At 32.8% G+C, this 14,085-nt stretch overlaps 1 long non-coding RNA gene across 1 annotated transcript; it reads left to right on the plus strand.

Annotated features, from left to right (window-relative positions):
* Positions 1-3,827: 3,827 nt before the first annotated feature.
* LOC142358431 (uncharacterized) lies at positions 3,828-10,692 on the plus strand. Its single transcript, XR_012761817.1, has 3 exons — positions 3,828-3,890; positions 10,025-10,147; positions 10,501-10,692. It is a non-coding gene; the product is annotated as an uncharacterized LOC142358431 (long non-coding RNA).
* The last annotated feature ends 3,393 nt before the right edge of the window (positions 10,693-14,085 follow it).

A 14,085-nucleotide genomic window follows, 5' to 3' on the forward strand; every position in this document is an offset into this window, starting at 1 on the left:
TAAAAATTGTGGCGTTATTTTTGACACTCCGCACAAATCCATCACACACACTTTACACATGCGGGTTAGCACGCACGCATTTACACACAAACAGATAGATACATACAACTCAATATCTCACACGCACAATAACACACACGGATACGCAAACACATACCTATATATATATATATATATATATATATATATATATATATATATAAATATATATATAAATATACATATTATATATATATATATATATATATAAATAAATATATATATATATATAAAAATATATATATATATATATATATATATATATATATATAGGTATGTGTTCGCGTATCCGTGCGTGTTATTGTGCGAGTGAGATATTGAGTTGTATGTATCTATCTGTTTGTGTGCGAGTGTGTGCGTGCGTGCGTGCTAACCCGCATTTGTAAAGTGTGTGTGATGGATTTGTGCGGAGTGTCAAAAATAATGCCACAAGTTTGATCTATTACATGAGTGACAGTCTATAAGGGTTACATGCTTAAGAGCACGAAGGTGCACCCTTAAGACAGCTTAAAAAGTTGCTTGTTTTGAAGGAGTAGTTCGATTAGCTGGTTTTTGGCTGACGTTGGCGGGTACTTAAATGGATGTCTAGCTTGATGTCTGACCTTATTGATCTATAAGCTTTCTTAGTCGCCATTAAATTATTTACGGGACTACGTCGACGAATTACGTTGTTGAAGCATCATTTCAGACAAATGTTTGAAAAAGCTGGAAAATAAATTGAACTCGCAATCCAAAGATTGGAGAATTTAGTGAAGTTTGCTGTGTCAGAGACTTCCACAGCCGAAATAGACGACCAGTCGAAGGTGTCAAAGTCAGCAAGAAACAAGAGACTGAAGAACTGGGAAAGGAAATTCAAGCAACTTCAAAATAAATTGCAAAGGCTTGTCTGAATTTCAATGAACAGGCTAAGTCGTTTATAATTTTGAATATTGATCCCACTGAAAACAGGCTGGATAAACTAATTGGCATTGAAGACAGCACTGATGACAGTTTTCTTTCGGAATCTGCCACGAAGAACGTGTAAAAGACTATTTCGGAAAAAGTGAGCCTGAAAAAGAAGTCTCTTCCATCTGGGTCAATCAATGAGGCCAATGAGAATATTTCTGCTAAGAAAACTGCCCCACTGCACAAAACGCAATCACGGTTCCAGCTCTTTTCAGGCCGCTGATGATAAAAGCATAGGTAATATCATTCATCAGCTCGAAAGCTGCAAATTATACTTCTAACCTGGCAGAAGACGCGAAGCGCACACTTATGGTTAAATACAGCGCCGAAGAGAAACAAAAAACGTGGACTGGCCCCTGGGTACGATGAACGTGTTACTTGGAAAAACTGAGCTGAGAGTATCCTTGAGTGTCGCATTGACAAACATTTAGACACATTCGAAGACAGCAGTAACTGGATAACTGCTATCCTGAAAAACGCGTCTGGTGAGGTCAGAGCTGAAAACAATACAGGAACGAGTCCCACCATTCTTGAATCTGTTGATCCCTAAGGGGACCGTGAAATCGAAGACAGTAGCAAAGACATCCCTAAAGCGGGCCAAAAATTGTCAAATAGCGTATTTAATTATTATGATCATAGACTTTTGTGTTATTTTATAAAGATAACCGCTTTGTTGAATTTTTTAATTTTGCATAAATAAAGTGAAAGTTTGTTTGAAATTTTGTTCTTTTTCCGCATCTTATCGAATCGTTTTTTGTTGTCAGAGGAAAATAGTACTATTTTACCGTATGACACAAAAAAACTTTGCAACTGGGTTGACGCGGCTTCACTAATTCTGAACAAAAATGATTGATGTATATAATTACATTGTTTTATTCCCTACAATTTCTTGACCATTGAATTTGGTTTATTCAGTCATCATAGATTCTCACTTTAGACAAAGAAAATGTCATGCAGTTTTCTTTTTAGCGCCATGTCGACTTTTTATCCGGCCAATTTTTGAGCAACAAGCCTTTCTGCCATTTTCACTGCTCGAAGATTGGCCTAAAATTTCAGCTTTCTATTCAATCCAGATATTCAAGAAAAATTTTTTGATTTAATTTTTATTACTCCGATACACTCATTATGTCAATTTCCATCGTTGCTTTGTTTGAGATATCGTCTGGTGCCTTTTCTTGAGTATTTCCAATCCAACAGTCGGCAATGCAAAAGCAATGTATCCAAAACCTCAATTAACCGGTTGTCGCAATTAGTTGAATTGAAAACTTTCAATTGCTTATGCACATACAGAGGAAAATTCGTTTTCCTTCAACGTTTTAAACTAAAAGTCGACGATCGTACCCATTTCATTTCGATAAAAACAAGCCGAACCGTCACTGAAGACACGACGATTTTGATCAACTTGATAATTCTGAAATAAAACCGTGATTAACCAGTTGCGATGATGAATCATTTTAAAAAATTTAAGTGCTTCTGCAACCATTGTGAGCGACTCATTTTATACTTCAAACATTTATCAAAAATATCAGAACTACTTAATCAGTCTACAAATGTAACTGCTTACGATTTTAAATTGAGGTTTCCGGATACTGGGAAAATGGTTACGTAGCATATCGCAATGGGCAACGAAGCTTTGCAAAAAATTTAATCGACAGCTGATTAACCAGTTGTTGCAAGGAATACAATTGATAATTTTTAATTGCTAAGGCAATCACATGGAACAATATTATTTCCCTCTTAAAATTGCATGGAAACTGTCCGCTCAGTTTTACTGAACTTGGTTGTTCAGATTAGGGAGAAGTATTTAAAAAAGAAATAGCAAAACGAACTTTTACCAATAAAAAGAGTAATGTAAATTTCGCACTGAATTTGTTTGAGTTGCTTTCGCAATCTTTGAGAGCATCTTTTTCAAATCTCAGACAATTCTCTCAAAATTATCACAACTTCTTCATCAATCTGCATTTTTATGCCTAATCATTTTAAGCAAAATTTTTTCAATACTGAAAAAACACCATGGAGAGTTACACTACTAGGAAATACAACTAGTCGCATATTAAATATGCATTGCCTAGCAAATGCAAAACCAAGCAATCTTGACAAAAGACTTAAGCAGCTAAGTCATTTTGAGTAAAATAGGAAACATCTGCAGTTTCATAGTTAAATGTTCCAAACCGCAATAAGTTGTCTTAGTAAATTCGCATGACCTGAAGGTCATAAACAGAAAAATATTTAATGCCAGAAAAACAGTCACTGAATCAACGAAGCGGACAGCAGACCCGAAAAGCTTCCAGAATGAACCGCCAGAGCCATCTTCCAATATTTTATGATAAATATGTCTAAAATTTGCTCATGGTGGGCATGACAAGTTTTCAGTAAAACTTCTATTGGGTATAGTTATATTAGATTTTCCAGTCCCAATTTTTTCATTGTTTGAAATGAAAAATTTTAATATACAGACTTAAAGCTAATGAGGGCGTTATAAACATAAAAAATGCAAAATTGAAAGAATCTAAAGAATTGAAAATTACGAATTCACACTACACCTCGTAAAAAGCATACGAGCATATCCTGGTATCAAAGCACTTTGCATAATAACTCACAACTGTTTTTATTATTTTTTTTTCTCCATTCTTACTATAGTGCTGATACAGCATGCGACTATCCGAGCCCCATAGATAAAAAGTTACCGACCCTAATGTTAACGAATTTGTGAACCAAAAATAAGTTTTGGTTACTATAATCATCATAGCATTTCCATTTGATTACAGGTTTATTTTGTACCCAATATCAAGTTTGTTAACAATAAAACCTGATTATGTGTCAAATTGACATGTGATGTTTCAGCTATAACTGCACTTGAGGGAAGAGAAGCATTCTTTGCAGAAAAACTCCACTCTGCACTCAAAGTAAGAATAGTATTCCTATTTGTTCGCTCAATCGACACTAATCGAAACCTATATTCAAGCATGAAAGATAATAACAGACAAAAAGTGGATGCTATTTTCTTTATCACAGTTCAGAAACTAGTTTTCTTAATCGCTGATATTCTTTCATATATGACCTAGCCAAAAAAATTGCTACCTTGGCAATTGGCCACCATATTTAGTTCTCCGCGACGATAATTGTAGAATTACAATTCTTCAAAGTTCAATGAATTTTCACCACCCGACTAAAGTAAACAGTCAAAATCTTGCAAGAACCTTGCAAAATATCTTGCAAGGGATTGCATTGTTCTTCCATTTTTCCTTGAATGCATTTTGCCAGAATCTTGGAAGATCTCATATCCACATTGCAAGACTCAAGCAAGATTTTGAATCGGTTTTTCAACTGGGTGGACGAGTATGATCCTGGAGCTTTAAACGTCAATTCTTATCAAAATAACAAATAGCAAAGATTCTGTGGAAGAATGATCTCTATTCATGCTGAAAACAGACTTTGCAAAATTTCTAGTATAATAATTGTGATTCTTCCCTCCTCTTTTTTCATTCTGGGACCAGGACCCTCAGTGGAGGAGTTAATAAAGTTAAATTTTATGAGCACTGATTTAGCACGGCAAAATAACCATGCCTGTAGTGCTCTACACGAATAAGATAGGAAACAATGAAACTAGAAGAAACTAAACAAAATGAATGAAAAAAAATTAAAACAAGGATGCTCGTTAATGTGCGTTCGCACATGATGTTCCGACCCGAGCTCATCTACATTTTTGATTTAATTGTCAACCTAATGATGAGATAATTAAAAATAGATGTTTGAGTTTTAAAAAAATCGTTACAAAACCGAACTACTAACTGAATCGCATAATAACATGCCTCATTACAGCGCTCACAAAATCTGCCAATAAAAGAGCTACGAGAAAAAAGAACAAAAACAAAATTTTTCCAGCGAATATGCTAAAAGAAGAGAAAAAGAAACACAAATATTGACCACACACAAAATTTTATGAAAATGGATATTGCCCAACAAACAAAACATGAGTTACGACATGACATCAATGAAAAAATAGTTTTTGAATTACAGGAAATTGGATTGGTGATTGGAAACAGGAGATTGGAACCTCTCAATGATGTGAATAAATTATAAGCTGACGAACAGAACAAAAACTGAAATGTATAAAAAAAATGGCGAACGAACAATATCCTAAACTATGATACTAACATCATTCATTCAATCTTCAATTGGAAGCCTATGAGACCAGTCAGCATTTTGCTACTACGTGAAGAATTAAAAAGGCAAAAATAGAAATTTAAAAAAATTTGAGCGAGAAAAGTGTCGAAGACAATAAAAAAACTTTTTGGTAAAAAATTTATAATCTCAAATAATTGCTTAGCAGCAATGGTCTTTTTTTTGACAATTTGACTTGAAAAATTCAACAAATATGTACAAATATAATAAAACCACGAAATTTTTGAGGAAACCGGTTATATCAACAACGTTAAACTTATAAGCTTTCATCGGAAGACAAAGAATAAGCTAATTTACGCCTCAATGAGATAGCAAGGATGTTTGTCAATTATAAGTCATCAAAAGAACATCACAATAGGTCTTATGATAATGAAAACAACAACAAATACATGCAAAAATCAAATATTCAGAAGAAAATTGTGAGAAGAAAGTGTGAGAAGAAGCCATTTAAACCACAAGCGTTTTTCTAAAAATTTTATCTATGATCCATTGGACGTCCTCTATTAGCCAAGTGAAACTATCAAAATTAGGAAAATGAGATAAGGTTTCAAAGGGAACCAAAATTACAAAAAAATCCGTAAACCTTTTTGAGTTTATGAAAACTCGTGGCATCGAAGTCATAAAACCTTTAGTAAGCAGATAAAACAAATTACCAGATTTTTTAAATGCAGTTAAAAGGAAGGGGTCCGGTCATTAGTGAGACTGACTTACAATTCATGAAAGTAGGTTAGATAATGGTTGGTGTCCAAAAAGAATTTTTAATGTCTTAACAGCGTTTAAATTCAATACCTCTCACCGGAAGTCAATAAAGACGCACAGTTATGCCTCAATAGAGAGACAAGGATGTTTGTCATTTTTAACATCCTTGTCATCATCAATAGGTCTCAAATTTTTCTCTAAAAACCTATCTATGACCTATTGAACATTTTTTCTAAGCCACTGAGAACTCTCAATAAAGGAATAATGTGGTATAATTTCAAAGTGAACCAAAATCACAAAAAAAACTATCAAAAAATTTTAAAAAATTAAGAAAACTCGTGGCATCGAAGTCATAAAACCAAAAGATGAAAGATAAAACCACTAGCCAGATTCATTTTAATTGTAGTAAAAAAAGAGATGTCCTGTCATTACTGGGACTGTTTTACAGTTCACGAAAATGAATTTAGGATTGGTTCATGTCCGGAAAAAAGTTGTAAAAACTATTTTTAAAATCTTAATGAAGACCTTTCAACGGAAGTAAAAAAAAATACTCTACCATATGCCTGGAAGGGAGGACATGGATGTTTGCCATCAATATGTTATCAATAGGTCATCACAAAAAGTCCTATGATTATGAAAACAACGACAAACACAGGCAAAAACCAAAATAATGCAGCAGAAATTTGAGAAGAAAGTATCGAAGCCAATTAAACCATAACTTTATCTCTGAAAACTTTGTCTGTGATATCTTAGGCGCCTTTTTTAGGCCAATGGTAACTGCCACAACGAAGATAATGAAATAAGATTTTAAAAGAAACAAAATTACAAAAAAAAAACAATTTTTTTTGAAAATACGAAAACTCGTGTTATCGAAGTCATAAAAGAAGTAGTTAGTTGATAAAACCACTTGCCAGATTAGTTTTTGTTGCAGTAAAAAGGACGGGGGTCCTGTCATTACTGAGATTGACTTACTGTTCATGAAAATTAGTTTAATATCGGGTAACGGAAAAAAATTTTGGAAAAAAAATTTTTTAAAGACTTTCCACCTCAAAGCGCTGTATAGGTTTACCTAATGATCATAAGAAAACCGATGGATTTTTAATTGGCAACTCTATATAACAGGACTCCCAAAATTTAGTAAAACCTCTAAAAGAATATTAAAATTTCATTTTAAGTTTCTAAAACTCAGAGTCGAAGATAAAAACAATCATGAGCGATGCCTTGAAAACGTATTTTTTGTTCATTGGGTATCATTTGACTGTAAATGATGTTTGTCATTAATGGAACCTCAATATGAAACTGACAAGTCTCTGTGTAACTAAAAAACAATAATAAATAAGAAAAGGTTTCTAAAAAAACAGCTCTCAAAATGAATTCGAGTTTTTTTTCTAGTAAACTTCCTCACGAGACCAGAACTAGCATTTTTATCGGTCTACTGGTAACACAAAATTGTTTCCCTTTGTATCATGAAATGTTATTTTGAAATAATATTTTCAAAGAAAAGCCTTAATTTGAACAAAAATTATGCTAAATTGAACAAAATAATGCTAAAACTGAACAAACTACCACATGTTCACACAAAACTTTAAACCTCGATAACTCCTCGAAAAATACAAAATTCAAAAAAAATCTATTTAATTTCGAATTCTACGCTGGACGAGCTTTTTAATGCTACCACTCAAATTTCTCTACGATGAATATATCGATCGGCCAAAATTGTCTGAACATAAAAAAACTCATTTGAGTATATAGTTCCTCCCCCACAAGTGGGTTCGGAACAATAAAATATATGGGAACTGATATAGCACGGTGAATGCATTTACACTGCTCCAAACGAACAAGAGAAGAAACGAAGAGGCTGGATAAAACTACAAATAAATATAATTTAGCCAAAATGCTCTCAAAGTCGAGCAAAGAACTAAATTTTGAGTTTTTTGGGTCCAAGAGATGCTAGTCTGATAGTTATACAAATTTTGTAATGAAATGAGATCTTTCTGCGACATAATTCAATTGAATAGACATAGCGTACTTTGTGAATTTAAATTCTTTTTATAAAACACAATTATAGGTTCCACATTAATCCGTTATTTTTTCATCTCCTAAACAATTGCAAACAACTTATATTAAATGAGAACTGTTAGCCTATGGGACAGTTTTGCAGAGGTTGATTTAGTATACATTATAATTTTGAATTGATGCTTTAAAAATGGTTGCGAAATTCAAAGTTTTTCGTTATTTTTGCCATCGTTTGTATTTGTTTTTCTTTTGATTTATGAGTAAAAAAAAAATTGAATTTACTTTAAAAAAAGTAGCAGTTTTCGAAGTAAAAACCCATTTTTATTACACCTTAAGGGGTTAGGATTCAAAGAGATGTAACGTTACTTTTTTGGGTTACTTCAGGCAACTTTTATTTATAAGCTTCATACTTCAAAGGTTTGATGCAGAAAGACAAGCGAATTGCATAAAACCACATATTAGAATTTTTTTGGGTAGCATTTTTACTGCAGACGCTCCATTATAAGAAGATGACTTTGAAGACAAAAATTCTAAAAAAAAATTAAACAAATTGAACTACTGTTCTCGAGGAGCAATTTGATACCAGTAAAAATTTAAGAAAAACAGAAACTTTGATTTTTTTGTCAACTATTGAATTCATTTTTAATCTTTTTGGATAATTTGGAATTTCTATAATATCCCAAATTTTTAATCAGCTTGTTTTTGGTTTGATTTAAATGTTGTTGATCTCCGTTTGATGGTTTGTTGTTGATCTCCGTTTTTGTCATATAACATAAATTTAACTGAAAAATTGAGGGTTGGAATTATCATTGCTAAGACGATGCAATAAAGTTTGAGAAAACAAAATGGGAAAATTTTGTGACAAGGAGACCCAAAAATTACTTTTTGAAAAGCAATCAACAAAATAAAAGCAGGAAGAATACGGGTTATTAAAGCAGCAAAAAATCAAAAGACAAAATTCTTTTCTCAAAAACTTTGGAATCCTTTATATAATTAACAGAGGTTCTTTCGCCGAAGAACTTACAACTGAAATTATCGGATGATGAAAACCAAAGTGCAGCTTGCAGTATATAAGCGTAATAGTCTCCTTTTTTCCCCAAGTTTTATTCGAGTTGGTTCCTGCAAGTTGTCAGATTGTTGTTTGAAGAACAAAACTTTTTGCGAGCAGTCATTATCTAATTTTAAAATTATTAGCGTTCAAAAAAGAGTCGAATAATTTTGTTTTTCCCTCGCAGTTTTTTTATTTTTGGTTGTCTGGTTCAATTATTTTATTTTTGTTCACGATACTCTTAAAATAGACTTACTTTTTGTGATGACATTTTTAAAAGAATAATTTTTGAGTGATATGTAAACTTCATTTCAAAGAAGCATTCAGCTAGCAATATAAAAACATCTCCAAAATCGCAGCAGTCTTACTTATCGGCTTTGTTTTCCTTTGGTTCAAAATCAGTAAATCCAATTAACTTTTTTTTGCCACTGACGATTGTGGATTTTTCGGCAGACGCATCCGAGCCATCTTTTGCTGTCATAGACTTACTCATAGACACATCTAAATCTTCTATAGATCAGAAGAAAAGATACTTGAAAAATTGAAAAATTTATATAGAATAATAGGTCCGCTGATGTTTCATATTGAGTTCAGCAGTCATTACAACTTTGCTACCTTTGATTTTGTTTCTCAACTCGTCATAACTCTCATTTCGCCAAAATAACTTGATAACAGAATTATCAAGATAATCGAGATGATCAGATGGTACTTGAACAAATTGAGTTAGTATTGGTAAGGCTATGGTTAATTAACTGGTGCGAATTTTGCTTATGAGTTACAGTGAATCACTGTCCCTTTTTTGATCAATTTCATTATATGCCTTTAGCTAGTTTTTTACCTTTCAAATATGACTAGACTCTGGCTCTTTTCAGCGATACAAGACCAAGGAAGTTCTCAAGTATTCGCCAAAAAGATTTGATCAAATATGACACTGATTTGCTGATTTGAGACTTCAGTTGGCTTAGGTCCAGGGGTTGACTACATATCAAACTTTTTAAAATTTTCAAATGATTATTACGGCGTCTACGAACAGTACAAAAAGAGTAACTTTAATAAAATAAAAAATTGAGTAATTAAGTTTCAATAATATAGGGAGTGGGAACTGACGAGGAGCGTCTAGTACGACTGATGGTATCGAGGAGCAGACAGGATCTGACAACTGTTGCTGAGAAGTTCCAGGAGAAGTACGACAAGAGCCTTGAGGAGTTCATTGAGGTAAGCAACATTACCTACAAACAACAACAATTGAAAAATACACAAACAACAACGGAAAACCAGTTCTTGCGCAAGTTTAACTCATACTGGAACCCCAAAAGAGGTTTCAGGCCTTGACTTATGATAAGACAATGCTACCCCCCCCCCCCCCCCCAACCGCGCCACTTAGGATTGCAAATAAACTCAGTAGCAGCACGTTCGATTTAGCATTGGAAATGTTATGCATCAACTTAGTGTCACGATATTAATTTAAAGTGTTAAAGGTCTATTACGATAAAGAAACAAAGCTTAGAGTTCAATATCGTTGTTTACTGTATTCGAACATCAGAACTGTTTGTCTTGGACTGTTTCAGGACGATGTATCCGGGGACTTCAAGTTGGCACTCGTGACTCTGCTCAGAGGCAACAATTACTAGGAAAAATATCAGACAACACAACCTTTTCCTTATATGCCGAGATACTTACTTATATACACCGTTGTTATCAATAATAAAAATTAATAATTGCAATGATTGCTTACTTAATTTACAACTTGTGGAGGCCAATTTTCTAACCAGGGCTAATGGCGCTGGCAGACCCCACCACAAACTCGATACGAAAGGAAACATGATTTCAAAATTGATACACCTTGCAAAGGGTCTAGGAAATAGACCCCCACGAAAAAAACCCACTTAACTTTTTGTAGGAAATAAACCCCCACGGAGATAAACCCCCACGGTAAAAAAAAACCCATTTTAAAATTGAATTTCGGTCGTGATAATTTGTTCGTTTGTGATAGTTTCATATCAAGTCCCACGGGCGGGCCGCTGAGGCATGGCCATCGTCCGCGAGGCATGACCAAACGCGCTAAATGGGCATAGCCCTTTAATAGAAAAGTGGGGGTTTGTTTCCGTGGGGGTTTATTTCCTATCTAAAATGAAGTAGGTTTTTTTTCCTCGGTTTTTTTCCGCAACCTCCTTGCAAAGATGACATGCAAGATCTCGATAACTTCTGCAAAAATTGAAAAACAACTCGCCAAAATCTCTTGGATCACCATGGTAAGGTGTTGACAAGCTAATTTTAACAAAAGATGCCAAACAAAATTTTTGGGCGCCAAACAACATTTTCTAAGATCTTGATAAATATTGACACTTAAGAAACAGTTTCTGTAGCAAGTAAGATAGCAAAACAATTTTGTAACCAAAATTTTCCATGTTTTATTATGTTTGTTTATCAAGTTTCGTGTCTATGGGAAGGAATTAAAGATTTAGGCAATTTAATTGAACAAATTGGGGACAATCTTTATTTTTGTCCATAATCTAGCGTTTAGTACTCAATACTGTCAATGCACGCTAATCACAGATTACCTTATTGAGGCAGTATGTAAAATAGGGAGCTAAAGAAGTGTAGCTGAAAGTTTAGAGGTAACCATGATGGGTTCTTTGCCATTAGGGTTAAAAAACTAATTATTAAATGCAATAATATAACTGCAATCTAGACTTTTAATATTCTGGTTCGAAGCTGCGTAATGCTTGGGCCTCTTGCAGCCAATACTCTGTCATCTTTTTGGAGCTATTTCTAAAATTGCTGCGCTATTTTCAAATTTCTTCTCTATAGATTAATGGACTTCAAAAATTCAAAAGTTTTTGTTCAGGAATTTTGATGTATTCCACTTAACCGAATTCGGCTTAATCATTTATATCTCAAGTAATAAGCAAGATCCCTGTAATTTTGCTACTGATGCGTTTGCGTAATTGTCGAGTATCGAAGTTGCAAATCTGAAGTCCAGCACTTTCCGCTGATCAACAATTAATGCTTCGATCATTTTCAACAGGCAAAAAATATAAAACATAAAAAATGAACCCTTCCTTTTTTGCGAACGTTTTTGCCAGTTAAAACTTTAATGTAAATCGATTTCCTCAAGAGCTGCTGTTCTGCTTCATATTTTTGCTTAGGTCTAGCATTAATATTAGTAGCAATTTGAGAAACAATAGTTTCGGTCATAAAAAAATAGGTAAATATAATATATATCAACACCAACATGTTTATATATTCAAAATTTTGCTAAACGTTGATTGTAATGGATAATTTGTATTCTGTTATTAATTAAAAACTTTGAAGTTTTTTGTTGCCAATTCAAACTACTGAGTGTAATTTTTAAAAAAGAACTGTAGAAAAAAGCAATTGAGCAGAAAAATTCTGAAATCAAAACGAAACAGTTGAGAGACGGTCCTCTCATTCATACACAAAAACATTTGATTTAAACACTTCAAAATAGTAAACCACACAATATCAACTTCAGAAATTCCTTGTGGATTGAACCGTGAAACTCATTATATCTAAAAAGTTCTATGATAAAGTCTGATGTATTCAAGATGCCCATTGAGCATAAAAAAAATGGATACATAATGACCCTTTAGTCCAACAGTCCACTTTACTCTTGGAAAGTGATAAAAAATTGTATATTATTTTATGTTTTCATCAGAAAAATTTCATGTAAAAGAATGTAAACGTGGCAACATTGATCATATGATTAACCGATAAGCAATTTGAATTGAAGGTGAACTAATGCGATGCAGCAAGATAAAGAACAAAAACAAAACTTTTTAATAGAGAATGAGAATCAAAAGATTTACAGATTATGTTCGTTTCAATTACGTAAAGCAATATAAAAATTTTTTTCGGCAAAAAATTTATCGAATTGGTCATTTTGAATACGAATAAGCGTGATTATCATGAAAATTGTAATATGAAAAAGTATGTGTTCTCTAAGTCTCTAAGAGTGTTCTATTTTTTTTTCAAAAACTCTACGCTAAGTTGAAGTTCTCTGATGATTAGTCTGATAATCACAAAAAAATGTAATATTATCGTCTTGCGTTTTTTTTTTTCGAGTTTTGAGTTTTGTGGACAAAACTAATTTCAGCTAATTTATTTGTGTTGCGTCTTAAAATTTTTCCTTTGAAAAAAATTGAGCTGTAAATAAATGTGAGATTGAAATAAAAGATATTCCTTTTCGACAGTCTTTTAATTGAGTGATGATATATTTCATCTCACTTGAGTTTATCTGCAAACTACAGACTAGATTTTTGACTGGTCATACATAACTTGCAAACCATTTTATAATTGCGCATAAAAGTTGATCTCTGATGTGACTTATTCTAAAGTGCTTTCCAAAGATAACATTTTTACTTTTATATATAAACGTCTTAATCTAGGAGAACATAAATAAGTAAACAAAAGTTTGGCAACGTTCTCAACAGCTTACATATGAAATATTTTTTGTCAGATACGTAGATACATAACAAACGCTTTAAATTCACCAATTTTTGTTCAAGTTAGAACGATATCCTTATTTAACTTACATCAGGCAAAAAGAGCGCGTTTTGTGATCCAAAATTAGTTAATTTTTCTGAAATTTATTATGATGTATAGAGAAATACGAAATGCAATTTTTTGAAAAAAACGCGAATGAAAACTTCATTTTAAAATCGAAGGCTTCAAATACATATTTTTATGAAATTCGATAATGTGAGAAGAAAACTGATGCAACACTTCAATTTTAAATGAAAAGCTTGATCCCAAGCCTTATCTAGCAAAAACAGATTGCTTTCAAACTAAGAAACTGACGAACAGTTAGCATCAAGTTGTCGTTTCTTCTTTTCTTTTCTTTGGATTATTGGTTTTAACGCGTTAAATTGTATGACCGAAAATGGTATGATACTAATTTTTGACAAATCTTTTTTCCGAAGTAAAATTTATGATAGACAGAAACAAGGTTTTTTAAAAAGATTGAAGGCATCAATACTGATTTTTGAACGTTAGTAAACTGATGTGTTCAAAAGAATGTGATTTCTGTGTTTTGTGATGGGTGGTATGGTATTGTGAGAAGCAACACATATGAACTTATGAACAAAAATCACTGAAATTTAATGACAAATTGTTGTATCAAAACCATTAAA

Source organism: Convolutriloba macropyga, unplaced genomic scaffold, assembly GCF_964194025.1.
Source record: "Convolutriloba macropyga unplaced genomic scaffold, txConMacr16.3 SCAFFOLD_4737, whole genome shotgun sequence".
Lineage (NCBI taxonomy): Eukaryota > Metazoa > Xenacoelomorpha > Acoela > Convolutidae > Convolutriloba > Convolutriloba macropyga.